The 18,870-nt window shown below is 42.4% G+C and overlaps 1 protein-coding gene across 4 annotated transcripts in view; it reads left to right on the top strand.

The window, feature by feature from the left end:
• GNB1 (G protein subunit beta 1) overlaps positions 1 to 16,570 on the top strand; it is a 360,950-nt gene extending 344,380 nt beyond the window's left edge. For all 4 annotated transcript variants that reach the window (XM_069241008.1, XM_069241010.1, XM_069241009.1 and 1 more), the window contains one exon: positions 14,764 to 16,570. The gene's annotated coding sequence lies outside the window, so the exon portion shown is untranslated. The remainder of the gene's footprint in view (positions 1 to 14,763) is intronic.
• Positions 16,571 to 18,870: the final 2,300 nt, after the last annotated feature.

Below are 18,870 nucleotides of genomic sequence, written 5' to 3' on the forward strand. Positions count from 1 at the left end.
ACGCTTTGAGAGAGTGGTCCTCTAAGCTGATGGTGGCCCGGCATTCGACTATGTAAGTCGAGATCCTGGTCATGAGGAAGGTCCTAGGATCGGTGGTACAGTCTGAAGTCAGTCATCGCACTGTCATCGGGGCACTGAGGTAGGTTGAGGTACAAGAAAAAGTCCAAGATATCGAAGCACTCTTCAACCTATTTTTGTCCATCCACCAACTAGACAAGGGAGCGTTAAGGCTCTAGGCTTCGTTTTGTGGAATCTGCGTCTGGGCAGAGTCTGTGCCTCCCCATACTTCTGGGTGCCAGAGCAACCCCTACCAAACTCCGAGAGTTCTGAGGCCATGCTCCTCATTTCAGGGCAGCTCGACCCCAGCTGGAGTGCCTTTGGGCCCTGTGGAGTTGGAGAGGGCCCCTTTGGGTTCAGTGACAGGGCTTCATGGTGGGCACAGAGGGGCTCCCAGGATGCCAGTTCTGGATCCAGACCGCTCATTTGTGATCTAAACAAATGAGTTATGCTATCCCAATGTTTTTTTTTTTTTTAATTGTTAGTTGGGTTTAGGAGGGTTTGGTTCTTGCTGCTACAAGTGGCGGGTTTATGACCTGCTTCTGTAATGTTTGAACCAGTTCAGTTGTGATTCTTAGATACTTGCACATGCAGGATCATTGTGTTAAAAAACAAAATGCCGCCTCAACCCTCACTTTGTGCAGACACGGTGAATGAAAGGTGATGTTCACATATTTTGTTAGAAAAATGTTCACACATGGAGTGCTGCAGAGTATCTTTGTCAAAAACAAGACCAAACATGTCCACGGCCCAGAGTTAGGTTAAGGCCTGTGACCTGCCCCACTTTAATCTTATTTTTTATGTATTTACTGAGCCTAGGCGTTTAATGGCCTTTCATAAAGAAATCCACACAAAACTGGGTTTTACCTTTTGAGAAGATATAGAAAAACAAACCACATTTTAGACTTTGTGACGATTAAAAGTGTAAAAATGTAAATTACCTTTAAGTCTTTGGCCGGGATGCCTTGGGTACTGAGAGAGGACTGGCCACAATGGTGCCCACATTAACAAGCCTAGTCTGCTCGCAACGGGGCCTCAACCACTATCGGGCCTGGTTGTTCATGCTCAAAGTGGAGGTTTAGAACATATGAGATGGCAACTGCTACCTTCACTCCCCTTCTGCACAGTGTAGTCACTGGTAATATGCAGGAGGGGAAAGCAGCACCATTGCATGACCAATCACTCTGTGGCTTTAAAATAAAGCCACAGAGTGATTGATTATGTCTTTAATGATCCAGCCCCAGCACTGCTTTGAAAGTGCAACCTGAGGGGACACACTAATTTGCCCAAACCAATCCAGGCCGTTCTCTTTTACTTAAACCCGAATAAGAGTAAAGCAAGGATTTGTTTGGACAGGTGAACCCAGCGCTCCTACGCAGAGCACTGGTTGGAGTCCTGTAGTGCGCATTTCGATTTGGCCACAAGTAAAGACCTGTCCAACTCGACATGCACTCTGGACTTCAAGATTGTCCACATTGCCAATCATCCAGAAGCTACACTGTCCAACTCATGGAGCCTCCGTGGGCCCACATAGGACTTCATTTTTTTTTTTAACATTATGCTACTGGTGCCTTCACTAAAAGAATGAGAATCTGCCCCTGGCACAGCAAAGTCTGACCCCCTTTCTGTCCATCTCTCGGACATCCTCTTGTCCGTCCTTTCCCTTGCCCAGCAGGGCTCTGCTCTGGACACTCCTAGGGGATATCTTCCTGCTATTTCTTTTTTTTTTTTTTTTTTTTTTTTTTTTTTTTTGAGGTTGCTTGATCAACTTTCTTTAAGTCTCCTATTGTATGTAGATACCTCCAATGTCTTAAAATATTTTTCCTCGAACTCCATTCATTATGCATCAATGGGATCTGAATTTGGTTCTGACTTTTCTGATGTGCTCTCCTTTCAGCCTCTCCACAATTGTCTTCTCAGGTTTCTCACTTAGAAAACAGCCTTCTTTGTGGCCGTTACATGTGCCTGCAGAGTGGGTGAGTTTACAGGCATTTTCATCTAGGCCGCCCTAACTTTCGATATATCCTGACAAAGTGGTGCTTCGCGCTAGGGCCTCTTTTCTGCCAATAGTGGTTACTCTTTCATGTAGGCCAATCCATCACCTGGCCTACTTTTTTCGCAACCCCACATCCTCAAAGAAAGAGGAGATACTTCACCGCCTGAACCCAAAAAGTGTTGGCATTCTACCTTGATCATATAAAAGAGTAACTGGTGCATGACTACATCTTTGGGTATGTGGGTGCGAAGAAAGGTTGGGCAGTGCAGAACACACCTTCTCCAGACTGGTTGTCCTCTGCTTTAAGATCTGTTATGTACTTGCCAAAAAGCAACTGAGGGTTTGCACACTCATTCTACCCGAGCTAAAGCTGCAACGTGTTAGCATGAGGAGTTCTGGTCCTGGATATCAGTCAGGCAGCACATTGGACAACTCTCTGCACACATGTTCCTGGACAGCCAGGTAAGTAGGGATGGGCACTATGCCCATTTGCTCCTGCAGGACTTTCTAATCTCAACTTGATTCGCAGACCCACCTCTGGTGATTGTATTGCTTGGGTATCTATTCAAAGGCAAGAAATCTGCAGCTAGAAGTCTCTGTGAGATGGACCTGTTAATTAACTTTGTTAAAGCCTTATCTGGTACAGAGTATGTCTAGCTACAGATTCCTTACTGACCCACCCATCCTCCCCGCTCTGCAAACTGATTTCTAGGTGCAGGGACTCCCCTTTCAGGGCCTTAGTTTTGATGCACCAGTAGTCGATGTTCTTCATGGCTCTGTGCTTCTGGCGTGGAAAGTTGTGTAAAGAAAGTTGCAGCGTGCTTGGGTGGTGCCTCCATCATACCTGAGATGTCATATCCAGCGTAGACAATGCTGACGACTGATGCTGAGCCGACCTACCCCCCACCTACTGGCGCACAGAGGTACTGCTCACGAAAATCTTCCAGTCTGACACCTGGGGAGAATTCAAAGCTAAGGAATCTGCAGATATAGTCATGCCCAGATAAGACATTACTGAAGATAAGGATCTTGTCCCTTACTGCTGTCCTCCCAGAGGATTCAAGAGGGGACATACAAGAGAGGAAATAGAGATTTTGCGAAGTACAAATTACTTATGGACTTACTAAAAGTTTAATAATTCTTCAAATTTGACACCTTGTGTAAAAATCACCTGGAGTCACACTTTGCTCCTGATGAATGTATATTCCTCCAGAAACTGAAAACTCATTACTAAGGGCGAAATGTACAAAGGAATATTTTAATAGACACAGAATGGGTAAAACCCTTTTATACATCAGGCCCTAAATCTTTATCATTCATAGCACAATTTTTTTAATCTGAGAAAGGTTCCTTAATAATCGTTATAGGTGATTTTTAATGCTAAAGTAGCCAATCAAGCAATGTGTGTGTTTGCGGATATAGAAAGAGAAAAGGCATCAAATATTCCCTCCTCCATTATACCTGCTAATAAACCAGATAAGGTTTTCTCTTAGGATTTCTGAGAGACTGAGTGTCTTATTGTAAATGATATTCCTATGAATTACACTCATTGCTGTAGAAAAGGTCAAACCATAATGATTATATTTCTATTTACTCAAGCTTTGCTATCTTTTGGACATGAATATTGTTGATAATTCTTAGTGATAGGCTTATCCTTTTCAATCAAATTTTCATCAGACTATATATCCTCTTGGAATCAGCAAGGAGAGTTGGTATGTTTTAATAAATCCAATGGACGAACACACTGGGATACAGACAAAATGAACAATTTAGGAGAAAGGATAAAAAAAATATTGTTGTCTGTCTGAAGTAAATCCACTTTTAAAGTTTGATTTACCCATGAGATCCTTGGTGGGAGTGATGTAAAAATATGTAAAGCTTCTAAGCCTCGAACCATTCAGAAGGGTCTCTCCTCCTTAGAAGGAAATTGACTAAATCCCAGTTTCTGTACTTATCTACAACAAGTGGGAAAATAATTAGGTTGCTCAAAAGGAAAAGAGCTAGACAAAAAAATTGTTCAAGTGTTATGAAGAACAACAATGGATTGGACTTGGAGAGGCAGCAACTACTAAGAACACAAGATTCTGGAAGATCCTTGCAAGATCTATCATTAATAGAATTGAGTCAAAAACAGCTTTAATTAACGTTGAAGAGTGGATTAAATTTATCTCTGCTTGCAACTGCAATCTGGTTGATCATGTGACCTAATTGAAAAGGGCAACACCCCATGGTGCACTGCTTCAACAAACCGAGCCCAAGATCAAGGAGAGACTGTCAAGACGCAGCATTTGACTTGGCTCTAGCAAAAGGTCTGACCATTAGGGCAGTACATTTTCCAGGTGCACTCAGTCAATAAGCAGACTTCCTCAGTCTGGTTTACAAAAACAATCATGGATGTGTTCTTGATGATGCAAATGCACAAGACATTTCAGAAAATGGGGGAGCCCTTTTGATCTTTTGACAACAGCTTCAAACCCCCCAAAAATGACCCTGTTAAAGTCACATTGCAGAACGTCATCTGGTACCTGCTCCATTTGTAAAAAGCAGAATTGACTTACACTTCCATACATGTACACCTAGCTGCAATAGCTGCTTACCTCTGAAACAGACAACACCTACTACTGTTCAACATACCGGTAACCAAAGCTCTCATAGAAGGACTCAAGGAGTCATTCCCACTAGGATCCCCCCAGCACCCTCCTGGAACCTTGACAACATTCTGACTAGACTCATGGGGCCCCAATTTAAGCATCTAAACTCATGCCCTCTTCAAATTTTAACAGTGAAGGTGGCATTCTTAGTCGCCATTACTTCACTCATTTGTTAGTGAGGTCCAGACTTTAGCCGTCTAAGAACCTGTCTTCCAAATACATAGAGACAAAGTGGTTCTTTGTACCAATCCTAAATTCCTGTCCAAAGTAATTTCACCTCAGTCAGTCCATGGAGCTCCCAGTTTTTTCCCAACAACCAGACTCTTGTGGAAAGTGCTCTATATACCCTAGATGTCGAGTGCTCATGTTATACATACATAGAACTAAGACTTTCAAAAAGACTAACACTTTGTAGCATTTTGTTCACTTCACAAAGACAACCTGATATCCAAATCAGGCATAGCCATATGGATAGTTAAATGTAGTCATACTTGCTACATTAAGGCTGAAGGACCTTTACCCATTTCTCCCAGAGCACCCTCCACTCATAAGAAGTACTAGGCCCTTCTAGGAAACACTCCCATAGCTGATATTTGTAAGGCAGCTACATGGCCAACGCCACACATACACCTTCACCAAGCACTGATTTGTGATTGTTTTAGCATGCCAACAAGCCTGTGTAGGTCACAGTGCAACGTAATATTTTCAAAACTCCTGCAACTCCCATACGTTAGTCACCTTTCTTAGGTGGGGTCTGCTGTACAGTCTCTGCAGTGCATGTGTATCTACAGCCACACATGCCATCAAACAGATTGTTACTCTGTAAATTTCTGTTTGTGGCATGTAGTGCTATAGATTCACATGCACCCTTCCTTATCCCTGGACGCCTGTGGCTGTTGCAGTTACACTATATATTTACGTTTAGAACGGCCATTCTTTTCTTACACATACCTCACTCCTTTCTCACCCCACTGCGGTGAAACAATTTAACAGTGGAGTCGATGCCCATGCACAATATCACTGAGAGAAGTCACTGAACCTCATGACTTGAAAGACTTTGAAGAAAAACAACTTGAACTCCAAACCTAACACTCCAGGGCTGGAGTATGCAGAGCATGTGAATCTACAGCACTACATGCCATGAATAGATGCTTACAGGGTAAGTAACATAATCCTTAGAAGATATCTGCAGACTGGCCACCTGGAGATTTGTGCACATACTTTCAAAACACATTACTGTCTAGCTTGAGGTAGGGAAAATGATGCTAGTCGGACCTCTCTAAAGAATCTGTTGCATAGAAGCAGCATTCAACAGACTGTTTTTATTTTGCTATTAATTTTTCTTTCTTTTACTATTCTGTAATAAAGCATGACCAGCAATGAAGATCCTACAATTCCAATCTACAAAGCACAACAATGCAGTCATCTTATCACCAGACAGCACTGCAAAAAGGGCCACAACAGCAGTGGCAGTTCCAATAAACACAGCACCAGCCCTTCAGGGGAAAGGGTTAACCCTCCAGAGGTGAAAGCATTCCAGCAAGTACTACATGTACCAAATGCCCCACCATGTAATACCAGTGGGGGCAGAGTACAGTCTTCCTGTACGAATCGAGGGTCACCCCAGACCAGGGAAACTAGTTCTTAATATTCTTTGCAGACTCGGCGAATGGCTTACCAGTGACAAAGAGCACAGTTACAAGTTGGGTAGTACAAACAATCCAGTTATGCTACAATACAGCAATCATGCTCTTGGAAAGAAAGCCCAGAGCACACTGCCTTCATAGCAAAATATGTATCGTGCAGTGCTTAATTTGTTTTTAAAAATTGCCATAGCGCTCCTTAGATCACTGCAGCTTGAACCACCCGTTGCCTCTGAGAGTACTGCCAGTGACAGTACCAACACGACTAACCATTGCACTCCTACAGGAGTGACAAACTGGTATGGCAACCACATGGTCAGCTGTGCACACCTTCATGAAATACTACTGCATGAACATACAAGTGAACAAGGAGTCGGAAGTGGGCCAAAGTGCTGCAAAATCTGTGCGCAGACTCATTTTTGCCACCAACATCAAGTGTAACCAGAGATACAGCGATCAATGCACAGCATGCAGTTCCAGGGACTGATTCCTGCTGCAAAGGGAATGGTTACATGTCAGTAAGAGTAGTTTTGCTGCTTGTAGAGTTTTCTGGATTTACATGCGACCCTTCACTTCCCCAATGAGAAATGAGGTGAGAGAAGGGGGGAGAGCTTATGCAACACTAAGACACAGTGGAAGGCAACTGATGCAGTCTCCCAAGGGGAAAAAAAGAATTTGAAGATTGCCACTACATGCAGGGGCTTCTGGTGTGCACGTCTGACATCATAGGAGCATGGGCTAGCTCCAAATAGCTACGCCCAACAACATAAAAAGAGGAAAGCGGACTTACGAGAAGATTCCAGACCACTAGGTGGTGGTATAGTGCAGATATGATTCTGCTTCAAAGGAATCTTTGAAGTTATAAACAACCCACCTGGCTGTGTTTTAGTCTGCATCGGAAATTAATTTTATATACTATAAAGACTACATTCCTCTACGTTTTCACAACTGACTGAGGCAACTTCCAATACAATGCATTATGGGTAGGGGAAGCTCCTGGTCTCTTAAATGGGCAGTTGTCTGTTTTTTTTTTTTTTTTGTTTTTTTTTGCACCTTACTAAGGAAAGCCTATCTAGCTGAACTTTTCCCTCAGTGATATACAGGAAAAATCTAAATTTGATATACAACTTCTGGCGGTGGCCTACATTTAACTATTTTTGCCTTCATTTCTTCCTGGTATACATTTTATGCGCTCCAAGGAAGGATACTTTTTTGTATGTGTCAAGTGTTTTTTTTTGGACAGCATCACACCGTTTCTGTGAATGGGCAGAGGTTAAAAGCCAATCTACTTTGCTGGTGGATTTTTGTATTGAAGCCTGTTTGTGGATTTTGAAGGCAGGAGAGAGTCCTTGTAAGGCTTGGAATGGTTGCCTAGTGCCACAGGATTACAACTCTAACATATATCTAGGGTTGTACATTGGGAGTCACTACAAGGCAGCTAAGTATAGGAATTTAATATTGCTCTTTAAAACTATATATGTATATAATTAACATTTTACTTTAGTTGGTACTGTTTGTGGCTTGTTGTGCTGTTGATTCACAATCTTTACATGCTCCTGACAATTGGGTCTTTCAGGTGGTTGTCTCTTCATTCCATCAGAAGCATCGCAATCTTTGCTTGTTCAGAGACCACAAGAAATCTAGCTGTTCCATCAGCCAGGCCTTTAAATATGAGGACTATTAGGTTTAGAATTATGATGGGCACATCAGTATATGTAGCACCAAGCTCTACTGACCCACCTGTTTTAAGGGAGAAGTTCAGTTTGATATCCCATTGGGCCAAACTGATATGATCCCAGGATTCCTGTCATTAGAGGAACAGTCTTAAGAAGCCCAGTGATAACTGCACCCAGGATAAAGACCTCATCAAAGAATCCTACTCCAAACACTGTCCAAGGACCACCTTTCTGCATTTGACCTGGTTAGACTCTTTAAATATCGTCCTTGAGAGAGGCAGAATTACTCCTGTGGCCGCTGCTCCCAAGCCTGCTTGTTATCAACAGCATATCTCCACTCCTTATAAACCAGATGTGCTTCAGTGGCCCTGAGGAGCTGAGCCTCCACTTTCTAAGATGCTGCCTCTGGAATCTGTTCACATTTGAGCTTGACGAAAAGCAAGCCCACCCAGATCATTGAGCTGTTTGCACTACCTAGCTACATCCATCCTCAGTCAGGGAAGATACTGGTATGTCCTTCAAAACAACGCTTACAAAAACTACACTCCTTTCCTATGCCAAAGAAACCTAAGCAAATGGACACAAGCCCTGTCCCTCAGCCTCAATCTACCTTCCGCCACAGGTTATGCCAAATTGATTTTTTGTTTCCTTAGTTGATTTTCAAACAGCTACTTTTTTCCCGCTTCTGGCACATTGCTTACTTTGTCATGCTCTACTCACATTAACAACAATAATGCAGTCACTTTTGATGTTGACACGAGTTGCTTTCAAGAGCCATTCTCTAGATGTTGACAGGACAAAATGTCTCCATTGACAAAGGCAGGAGACAAAGTATTGGATGTTGAGGAAAGAAAACGGGGGTGACATAGTAAAAAAGCAAAGGAAATTGTTATGTTAGTCCATGTTCCAGTTATGGCTACTGTACTGCCTTCTTCTACCAGAGTCTGAAATTTACAGAAAAGAAGTGAACGTCTGTTATGTTGAAAATTGAGGAGAGTAACAGAAATACAACTCAACCACTGTTCCTACTTTTTTTATTCTAATTTGTTGTGTACAACACCCTAATACTCATTGTTGCAGGAGCTCTACATAAAACTATTAATCTATGACCTGCTGATCCAACAGCAGGGGGTCCCTTCCTCTTATGACCTGGATAATCCTTTTCATGCTGCTGCTGTTATAACACAGAATATCAGTGTGAGCAGTAGGAACAGGGTGGCACCAGGCTATCAATTACCACTGCTACATAGGGAACAGTGCAACACTGTTCCTTGTGTTGAATATGCCCCATAAAGCACCCCCAATTTGCACTCTAAGTAGACCTTTGTACTCTGTTGATCATGTTCTGCAGCATTTGAGCATTTTTAGAGTTCCATGTTTAGTGGGTCTCCTGTGGTTTGGATGCAGTGGATGTTTGGTCTTGAAATGAGTAAGGATACTGAGCAGTATTGCTTCTTTTTTTGTTTGGAGCAACTTGTAAAAATATTCTAGTCGTACTTAGAGGACCATGTACCAAAAAGGTACCTGTTATTCATAACCCAGTTTTGTACCGGCCATACCCTTAAGGTTATTGTGGTTGTGTAGTGTAAGGAAATGCCTCCTTGGCATGGTTACCCCCTGACTTTTTTCCTTTGCTGATGCTAAGTTATGATTTGAAAGTGTGCTGGGACCCTGCTAACCAGGCCCCAGCACCAGTGTTCTTTCCCTAAACTGTACCTTTGTCTCCACAATTGGCACAACCCTGGCACTCAGGTAAGTCCCTTGTAACTGGTACCCCTGGTACCAAGGGCCTTGATGCCAGGGAAGGTCTCTAAGGACTGCAGCATGTCTTATGCCACCCTGGGGACCCCTCACACAGCTTGTGTGTGCTGGTGGGGAGAAAATGACGAAGTTGACATGGCACTCCCCTCAGAGTGCCATGCCAACCTCACACTGCCTGTGGAATAGGTAAGTCGCCCCTCTATCAGGCCTCACAGCCCTAAGGCAGGGTGCACTATACCACAGGTGAGGGCATAGGTGCATGAGCACTATGCCCCTACAGTGTCTAAGCAAAACCTTAGACCTTGTAAGTGCAGGGTAGCCATAAGAGTATATGGTCTGGGAGTCTGTCAAACACGAACTCCACAGCACCATAATGGCTACACTGAAAACTGGGAAGTTTGGTATCAAACTTCTCAGCACAATAAATGCACACTGATGCCAGTGTGCAATTTATTGTAAAATACACCCTGTGGGCATTTTAGAGATGCCCCCTGAAAACATACCTGACTTCCAGTGTAGGCTGACTAGTTTTTGCCAGCCTGCCACACACCAGACATGTTGCTGGCCATATGGGGAGAGTGCATTTGTCACTCTGTAGCCATGAACAAAGCCTGTACTGGGTCGAGGGGCTTCTCACCTCCCCCTGCAGGAACTGTAACACCTGGCTCACCCCCTTTGTTACAGCGCCACAGGGCATCCCAGCTAATGGAGATGCCCGCCCCTCCGGCCACTGCCCCCACTTTTGGCGGCAAGGCTGGAGGAGATAATGAGAAAAACAAGGAGTCACCCACCAGTCAGGACAGCCCCGAAGGTATCCTGAGCTGAGGTGACTCTTACTTTTAGAAATCCTCCATCTTGTGGATGCCCCCAATAGGATTTGGGATGTGCCCCCCTCCCCACAGGGACAAGGCACAGAGGACTGACCTGCACCCAAGGACCAAGAACCTCCCGTGAACAGCGGCTCTGTTCAACCATCTGCAACTTTTTTTTGCATTTTGCAACAAAGAAACAACTTCAAGGACTTCACGTTTCCCGCCGGAAGCGTGGGACTTTCTACTCTGCACCCGACGCCCTTGGCTTGACCTGCGGAAAACCAACACTAAAGGGAGGACTCCCCCGGCGACTGCGAGCCCGTGAGTAGCCAGAGTTGACCCCCCTGAGCCCCCACAGCGAAGCCTGCAGAGGAAATCCAGAGGCTCCCCCTTACCAGGACTGCCTATAACAAGGGACCTGACGCCTGGAACCAAATTGCACCCGCAGCCCCCAGGACCGTAAGGAACCGAACTCCAGTGCAGGAGCGACCCTCTGCATAGCCCAGGTGGTGGCTACCCTGAGGAGCCCCCCCCTTCCCACCCGTGCCTGCCTGCATCGTTGAAGAGACCCCCAGGTCTCCCCATTGCTTTCAATACAAAACCCGATGCCTGTTTGCACTCTGCACCCGGCCGCCCCTGTGGGTGTACTTTCTGTGCCTGCTTGTGTCCCCCTGGTGCCCTACAAAACCCCCCTGGTCTGCCCTCTGAGGACGTGGGTACTTACCTGCTGGCAGACTGGAACCAGGGCACCCCTGTTCTCCATTGAAGCACGTGTGTTTTGGGCACCTCTTTGACCTCTGCACCTGACCAGCCCTGAGCTACTGGTGTGGTAACTTTGGGGTTGTCTTGAACCCCCAACGGTGGGCTACCTTGGACCCAACTTTGAACCCTGTAAGTGTTTTACTTACCTGTGAACTTAACAATTACTTACCTCCCCCAGGAACTGTTGATTTTTGCACTGTATCCACTTTTAAAATAGCTTATTGCCATTTTTGTCAAAACTGTACATGCTATTGTGATTATTCAAAGTTCCTAGAATACGTGAGTGAAAAACCTTTGATTTGAAGTATTACTTGTAAATCTTGAACCTGTGGTTCTTAAACTAAGAAAATATATTTTTCTATATAAAAACCTATTGGCCTGGAGTTCCTCATTTATTGCCTGTGTGTGTACAACAAATGCTTAACACTACCCTCTGATAAGCCTACTGCTCGACCACACTACCACAAAATAGAGCATTAGAATGATCTCTTTTGCCACTATCTTACCTCTAAGGGGAACCCTTGGACTCTGTGCATACTATTTCTTACTTTGAAATAGTATATACAGAGCCAACTTCCTACATATAGTATGCCCAAATCTGTTCTAGTTACTATGAAATCATCTCTAGTCACATCTAGACTAATTTGCCACATTGCGAAAAGAGGCCAGTATGCAGGGAAATAGCTGATGCAACCTTAAGTCAATCCTTCCCATGTGGTAGTCGTAATCACTCCCTGTGGTGTTAAGGAATGGATTTGTTGAGGTACGACATGCCAGTTTAATCTGTGAACCCCATGCTCCTTGACTGAAGTAGCTGCCCTTAACACTGATTGGAAATACATGCATAGCCTTATCTGAATAATTGGTTTCATAAATATATCCTCAATAAGCAAAATTATCTAATCACCTCCAGCGTTTCCGAAATGTAATTTACGAACCTCAGCCTACACAATATTCTTGCAAGTTAAAATACGATAAACTCCAGACCTGGTAGGCACATGGACACCTAGCCTGCCCTTAGCTTGTGGCTTCCATTTCCTGCTTGTCCTAGACTGTAGGCACCTGGACACCTAGCCTGCAGCTGCCTGTTCCTGCTTGCACCAGACTGATCCAGTGACACCACAGCTGCCTGGGTTTTCCCGACCAGGTTTTCCCACTCACCATTCTTCCTACCAACAGAAGCCTTTCCCACCCCAGAACCTACTTAATGCAGGGCTCAGTGCAACGGAGCAGCAGACGTGCGCCAAAGGCAAGCCCATCTGCACCCGGACCTTTCCCAGTGCCATGACACTGGTCCTCCCTCCATCTGAAGGTACTCCATCTCTGAGCTGTATACCCTGAACCCCACACTACAACATACACTGCCACTGCACTGACCCACACTCCTTTAGGACCTTTCACCTCCACCCACTGCCACTTTACCTGCCACAGCGTACGCACAGCCCACCAACCAGCTCCAAAGCCACCACCTGAACTGGAACTCCAATTCGCATGTGCCATTCTCAGTACATGCTTACCATGCAAGCATTCCACCGAATTATGGGACCTCATCGCCACCCTTGCACCTGACTTAGTCTTCCTCACCGAGAACTGGCCCAACCCAACATCCACCCCAGACATTGCCACAGCATTCCACAAAGGATATAAAATCATTCACCAGGACTGCACCAACAACCCGGGAGGGGAACAGCCATCATCCACAAAGTGACCATACAGTGCACCACCACAGACGCCCCCACTCCCATGGAACATCTTGACGTCAAGATCCACACGGATAAAAAAACAACCATCAGACACCCTTGCATACTGTCCCCTAGGCCAGCGCTCCAGCTCCTGCAACACCACTGAAGACATCATTGTGCTCCTAGACTTAGACTCCAAGGACTCCATCTTCCTCGACAGCAAATCCACCTGGCTGTTAGAATAAGCCTCCTAGACCTGCAAGCGCCTGGGTACCGTATTGGGTGATTTAGAAATCCTGATTAAGACAAAATAAAATCACAGATCACCAGAAGAGTACTGTATTTATCCAATCTCACCTGATTGCAGGAGTATATTCTTGGTGATGGACAAAAGAAGTAAGCCATTCTATGCCTCAAGTGCCTCAGTACATTCATGGCTCTACTTTTGCAGTTCTTTTAAGACTATACATGGTATACTTAACAGAATGCATAAGCAAACACCTTGTGATTGTGGGCCACACAACTCTTGATTACATGCACCCCCTTCATCTTTGCCAGCAATAGATCAGTTGTCAGTTGCATTTTTAAGGGGAATACTGTCCCTTGTCAGTAAAAGGGCCTGAGCACTGAAATATAAACAGCACTGCAATCATCTTGGAGGTAGTTTGTGCGGAAAACCTTCTTGCCTCAAGTAACCACTTAGTTGGTCTTACTCAAGACAGACTATGCCTCCAATGAACCATGACCATAACCGCGAACGTAGATTTACCGGCATTTATTATTCATTGTATATTATACAGCCCATTGTATTTTTTATAGCCTCTTGTAATTTTAATCCATAGTTCCTGGCTCCCGCTTACAAAATCATAAGTGGAAGTTTTTTCCTGATGACTTTTGCCTTTTCTGTTTCAAGTTTTTAGGCAGATAATAAATGTCTTGAACTCATGCCCAGCATAGGTTCTGATGAGTCTCTTGATTCTTGAGTACTAATGAATGCCTCTACTTATAAGCTCCCTTACTGAAAAATCACATTGCTGTTAAGACTTGTGGTGATTTCTTTGAGGTTGAGAGGAAAAAATGCTCTCGGCAAATTTTATTGGTTAGAGACGTGCAACAGGGGATTTCTTAAACGTAACTGTACAACTCCCTTATGGAAAACTACAATTTCTCAGGTGCTCAGTGTTTCTCATGTTCATATTGGCCCCATTGCCCGCTAAGCCTTCATTTGTGTATCCTCTTCCATCGAGCATTTGCTGTAGTTATCTATTGTGCATTTTGTGTTGAAGCCCTTATGATCCGAGGGTTGACGCCCTACTAGTATAACTGATGTAATCTTGCAATTGCATTTCTTATTGAGAAGTCTCATCTTTGCATCTTTTGAAGCGGGGGAGGTGTTTTTTAATTTTTTTGCAAAAGCGCATGGCCTGTGCACTTCTGTCTGATTGTAGGTGATTAACAATGAGCAACAATAGTAAGTGACAAATTTATTCGATTTTAGAGCGTTTTTTCATTCAGAACAGTTCCAGAAACGTTTGGGTTTATTAAGACAAGTTTATGGCACATATCTTTTTGGGGTTTACTAATGCAGTCGAGTGGCCACTTTTAAAAACCCAAATCTTGCCGCTTTTCTTTTAAGAATGAGTAAATATGGAATTCGAAACTGTCACCCGGATTTTTTGCACATAATTTACTAACTAGAAACGTTCTTTCTTTTTCTTTAAAGGGTACCAGGCGGGCTCCGCAACTGGAAGGACCATTCCTACCTTGGAAAATTAAAACCATAGCATATCCAATACAAAACAGTCTAATGTGGCCACGTTCCCCACATACATCAAAGGGCAGACAGAGTCTTCTTTCCTTCTCCTGATGACAAGACAAAGAGCACAATTATCCTCTAACTAAAAACATTTCTGTGATTTTAAAATTATGAATCAGATTGTGCATTCTTGTTGGGACCATATTTTTTTATTTTATTTCATTTTTTGCTAACACTATGGTCGATGGTAACCAGAAAGTGAATGTTTGGAAGGGGAAATTCCCAATAGAACACGTTCATGTACTTCAAAGGTTTCAGAACAGCGAAGTTCTTTTGTCAAATTTGGATATGAATCACAAATCAGACTTGAGTTTTATTTCACAATTTTGCAATTTTTAAATCATTTGTAGCTGGATTTTAGGAAATCATGCTTATTTCCCTTTTTTAGCACATTTCTATGTGGATTAAGTAATTGAGCATAGCAAGTGGCGCTGGAGCCCATTGTCTCTAGGGATTGTAACACTGTACATTATTAATTACCCTTTTCTTACGATAAATTGTTTAATTTCACAGATTACTGGTGCACAAATACATAGAAAATATAGAATAATGTTTTAAAAACTAAAGCACATGATCGTTGCAGTGAATGTTTCTTCAGTGCTATTTTTTGGGTGGTAAAAATTGAAATGTTTCCCCTTTCCCCACCCAATTTACCATGACATGAGTTCACCCATCTTCTAGCCTACTCTGCTTTTGCCCCCTGCCCCCTGCCCCCTGCCCCCTTCAATTTATTTTTATTCATCTGCACTCGGATTGTGATACTGGGGGTTTACACTTAGCAAGAATTTTTCTGTAGCCCCTCCTGTTGGGAACCTCTGTTTTTAAGAGTGCTTCCTGCCTTCTTTTGAGTATTTCACACATTTCACAAAAGTGAAGTAAATGCATAAAACAATATTTTAAACTACTGACCTTAAACTTTCAAACTTTAAAATAAATTGTTTTTTTGACAATTTGCCACTTTGAGCTAATCCTTCTTCCCAAGTTCTCTAGAATGGCTAAAGAAACATGTATTAAAAGCTGTCCTTTTTAAGTCGTTCTTAGAAAACGTTTTTTTAAAAAGCATTCATTTGCCACCATTCTTTGTGCTTTTTAAAAATCATTTCAACTCAAAGCATACACGAGTAGATTTCAGCTATGCACTTTGAGGAGTAGTACGGCAGAGATTTGGGATTTTTTTCCACTGCCAATTAAAAACAGTCCTGGATAGATTTATTTTGGGGAGGGGGAAGGGGACTGCTACCAAAACATAGCCATCCTGCTTCCAAGCTTGTTCCGCATAGCCATTTCATCTGAGCCCTTAGCATCCGATTTAGACTATTTTTATCTTGTTAAAAGCAGGGTTCACACCTGGCTTCCTTTTTAAATAAAATGCTTAGAACAGCAACATTCAAACACACAGTTGCTGTTAAGCCCTTTATTTCATTGTCTGTGCAGCATATTCCTTCTAGCAGCATTGTCTTTCTTCATGCAAATTACCTGCAAAATTCTGTAAGAAAGAAATGTACTGTAGGTGTGCGTTTTAGGCCTGGATTTGGCAAAGAAAGATTGTTGCGCTCTTTCCATTTAACTGTGTAGATTCTCCGCACTATTTCCTGTTTCATCTTTTGTATTTAATTTTAAAGTCAGACAGTGTACTACAGGACAGCTGGATGCAAGATAGATACTATATTAAAATGTACTGTTATTTAAGATGTAATAAAGCAGTTTGACATGACCGAAGCGTTGGCGATTTTGTGAGTGATAATGTAATTCTCATTAGATTCCTGTAAACTGTCAGCTCGTCACAGAATTCATAGCAATCACCTGGTATAAGAGCCTCCCTAACGTTCTCCAAGTGCTTATGTCATTTTGTATGTAAAACACGTTAGGTAGCTTAAAGTGGTGGTAGTTGCTAGGATTCCAGCTCCGACAAATGTTTCAACTTGGGTGATACTTCATTCTGAAGTGCATGAAGCTGCTAATCTACCAGCAAAGTTTGTGAAATTTGCATACAAAAACTACATTTTTGAATTTATTATGCAATTGTTATTCTTGCAAGAATACACTCCCTCCGAAACCATTTTCTGCAAGACTTCTATTGCAAAAAGTTGATTTGCAAGGATTGTTTTCAGCTAAGTAGCTAAAAAAGACGTTTCACTTTGTTCAAGTCTGAAAATGATTTTGAGTTCTTCCTGCGAAATCCATTTTGAGACTTAGCTCATTTTTTTTTTAAGTTAGACTTCCAGAAGATCAGATTCTGATTTTTTTTTTTTAACCTAATTCAAATTGTACAGAAGCAAAGTCCAGTAACATTAGGTAGCCCTACTTTCGGCATGCATTAGCAAAGAGCATTCAAGAAAGTTGCGGTTTTGTAAAAACTCGTGTTTGCATGCAGTGCTCTGTGCTTGACCATCTCTCTGAATGCCCCATATTTCATTGGGTGTTTGTTTACTTTGACAGTGGAAAGCAGGAGAAGGGCAGTGCTATGTAATTGATTTACAGTAAGAATTTTATTTCCTGCCATTCCAAACAACCTTAATAAAACATTTACTTATGTTTAGTGTTGTAGTAGTAGTAGTAGTCTTTGTTTACTTACACTCCTGCCTACTTGGTTAAATAAAAAAATACATTGCATTACTTGAAATGTAGGAATTTTGATTATTTTATGATATTAAAGTGCAGGTTAATACCAAGTGTAAACTGTCAACATTAATTTAAGGTAATGGAAGTACATATACTTTAAATTATGTTTTGGGATTTTTTCGACAAAATTCCTTCTAGAGAACTAATTTCCTGGAAAACATTAAGGTAGTTACAATCGAAATTGAATGGAAAACAATATTGCTAATTTTTTCAAAATAATTGGATAGATTCTACATTATTAATGAAAAAAAATAGAATTTATTTTTCTAAATTTATGGCAAACAATCTCGACAACGGTCTTTCACTGTTTGATGTGAGGTTCCTACAAGTGCTGTTCCTCTCTGGTTCTGAGCTTAAGTAGCAGGCTTAATTAGAGCGTACTATCTTTAAAGGGTTCAGTGTCATTTCCAAATGCATTTCCCCCCGTCTATCCTTATTTTTGGATGCCTCATTCGTAAAAGCACAAAGCATGGTCTGCTTTCAGTGCTGGCGCCATCCAAGAGCTTCCCGACACCTACTCAGTGGGTCGCGACTGCTTAGAAAAATGAAAGGAAATTAACATTGATAGTTTATATAAATAAAGAAGCAAAATGTACAATTTAATATTTTAAAACGTTCTTTAAATGTGAAATTGACAAATTGTCGGCCTCAGATTGATTCATGGGAGCAGTGCAGGTGCATCAAGCAGAATATAGTATGGATGATGGATGGCCCTAATTGACTTAAGAAAAGCTGCAAACTTCCATTTGAAATGTAGATTTAAAAAAAAAAAAATTATGTGAATTGAATAAAATATTTCATCATTTGTGTTTGTATGAATGTTTGTTTCCGTAATGTTGTGTTTTGTTTAAGGGGGTGAGGTCCACGAATTCCAATTATGATTAAGTAAGCGTCCACGGAAGTCAAGCTGCCTTTGCCTGTTGGTGTCATGCCTAGCCCTTATGGTCCAGTGGTTGTGCTTTTGGCAGCTGTCGTGCTATTCTTGATGCTAGTATGTACGTTTCTTAGGCATCTGATGCAGAAGCTATGCAATACAAGGTGCTAGTGGAGTTGGGTCCTTTCCCTTTCCCTGAAAGCTTTCAACAGAGCATTACATGAAATGTTTGTGATTGTTTATGCAAATCAAAGGGCTTTATTTCTTTCCCATTTACGAAGGACACAGTTTCAAAAGGTAGTATGTTTATCAGCCCGCCATCATTCCCTGGACACCAGGTATTCATTCCTAGCTGGTCTGAACAATGTAAGCTTATATTTACACCTCCGAGAAGTGATATCCAACCATTAAAAAGCACCATCTGAAAACCTCTTTCTTGAGCATGATATATTAGGTTTCCGAAAAGGTAATTATTTCCTATCAGATCTTTAGAAAACTTTCCAAGAAGGCAATTGTTA

The sequence above is a fragment of the Pleurodeles waltl genome, chromosome 6 (genome assembly GCF_031143425.1).
Source record: "Pleurodeles waltl isolate 20211129_DDA chromosome 6, aPleWal1.hap1.20221129, whole genome shotgun sequence".
Lineage (NCBI taxonomy): Eukaryota > Metazoa > Chordata > Amphibia > Caudata > Salamandridae > Pleurodeles > Pleurodeles waltl.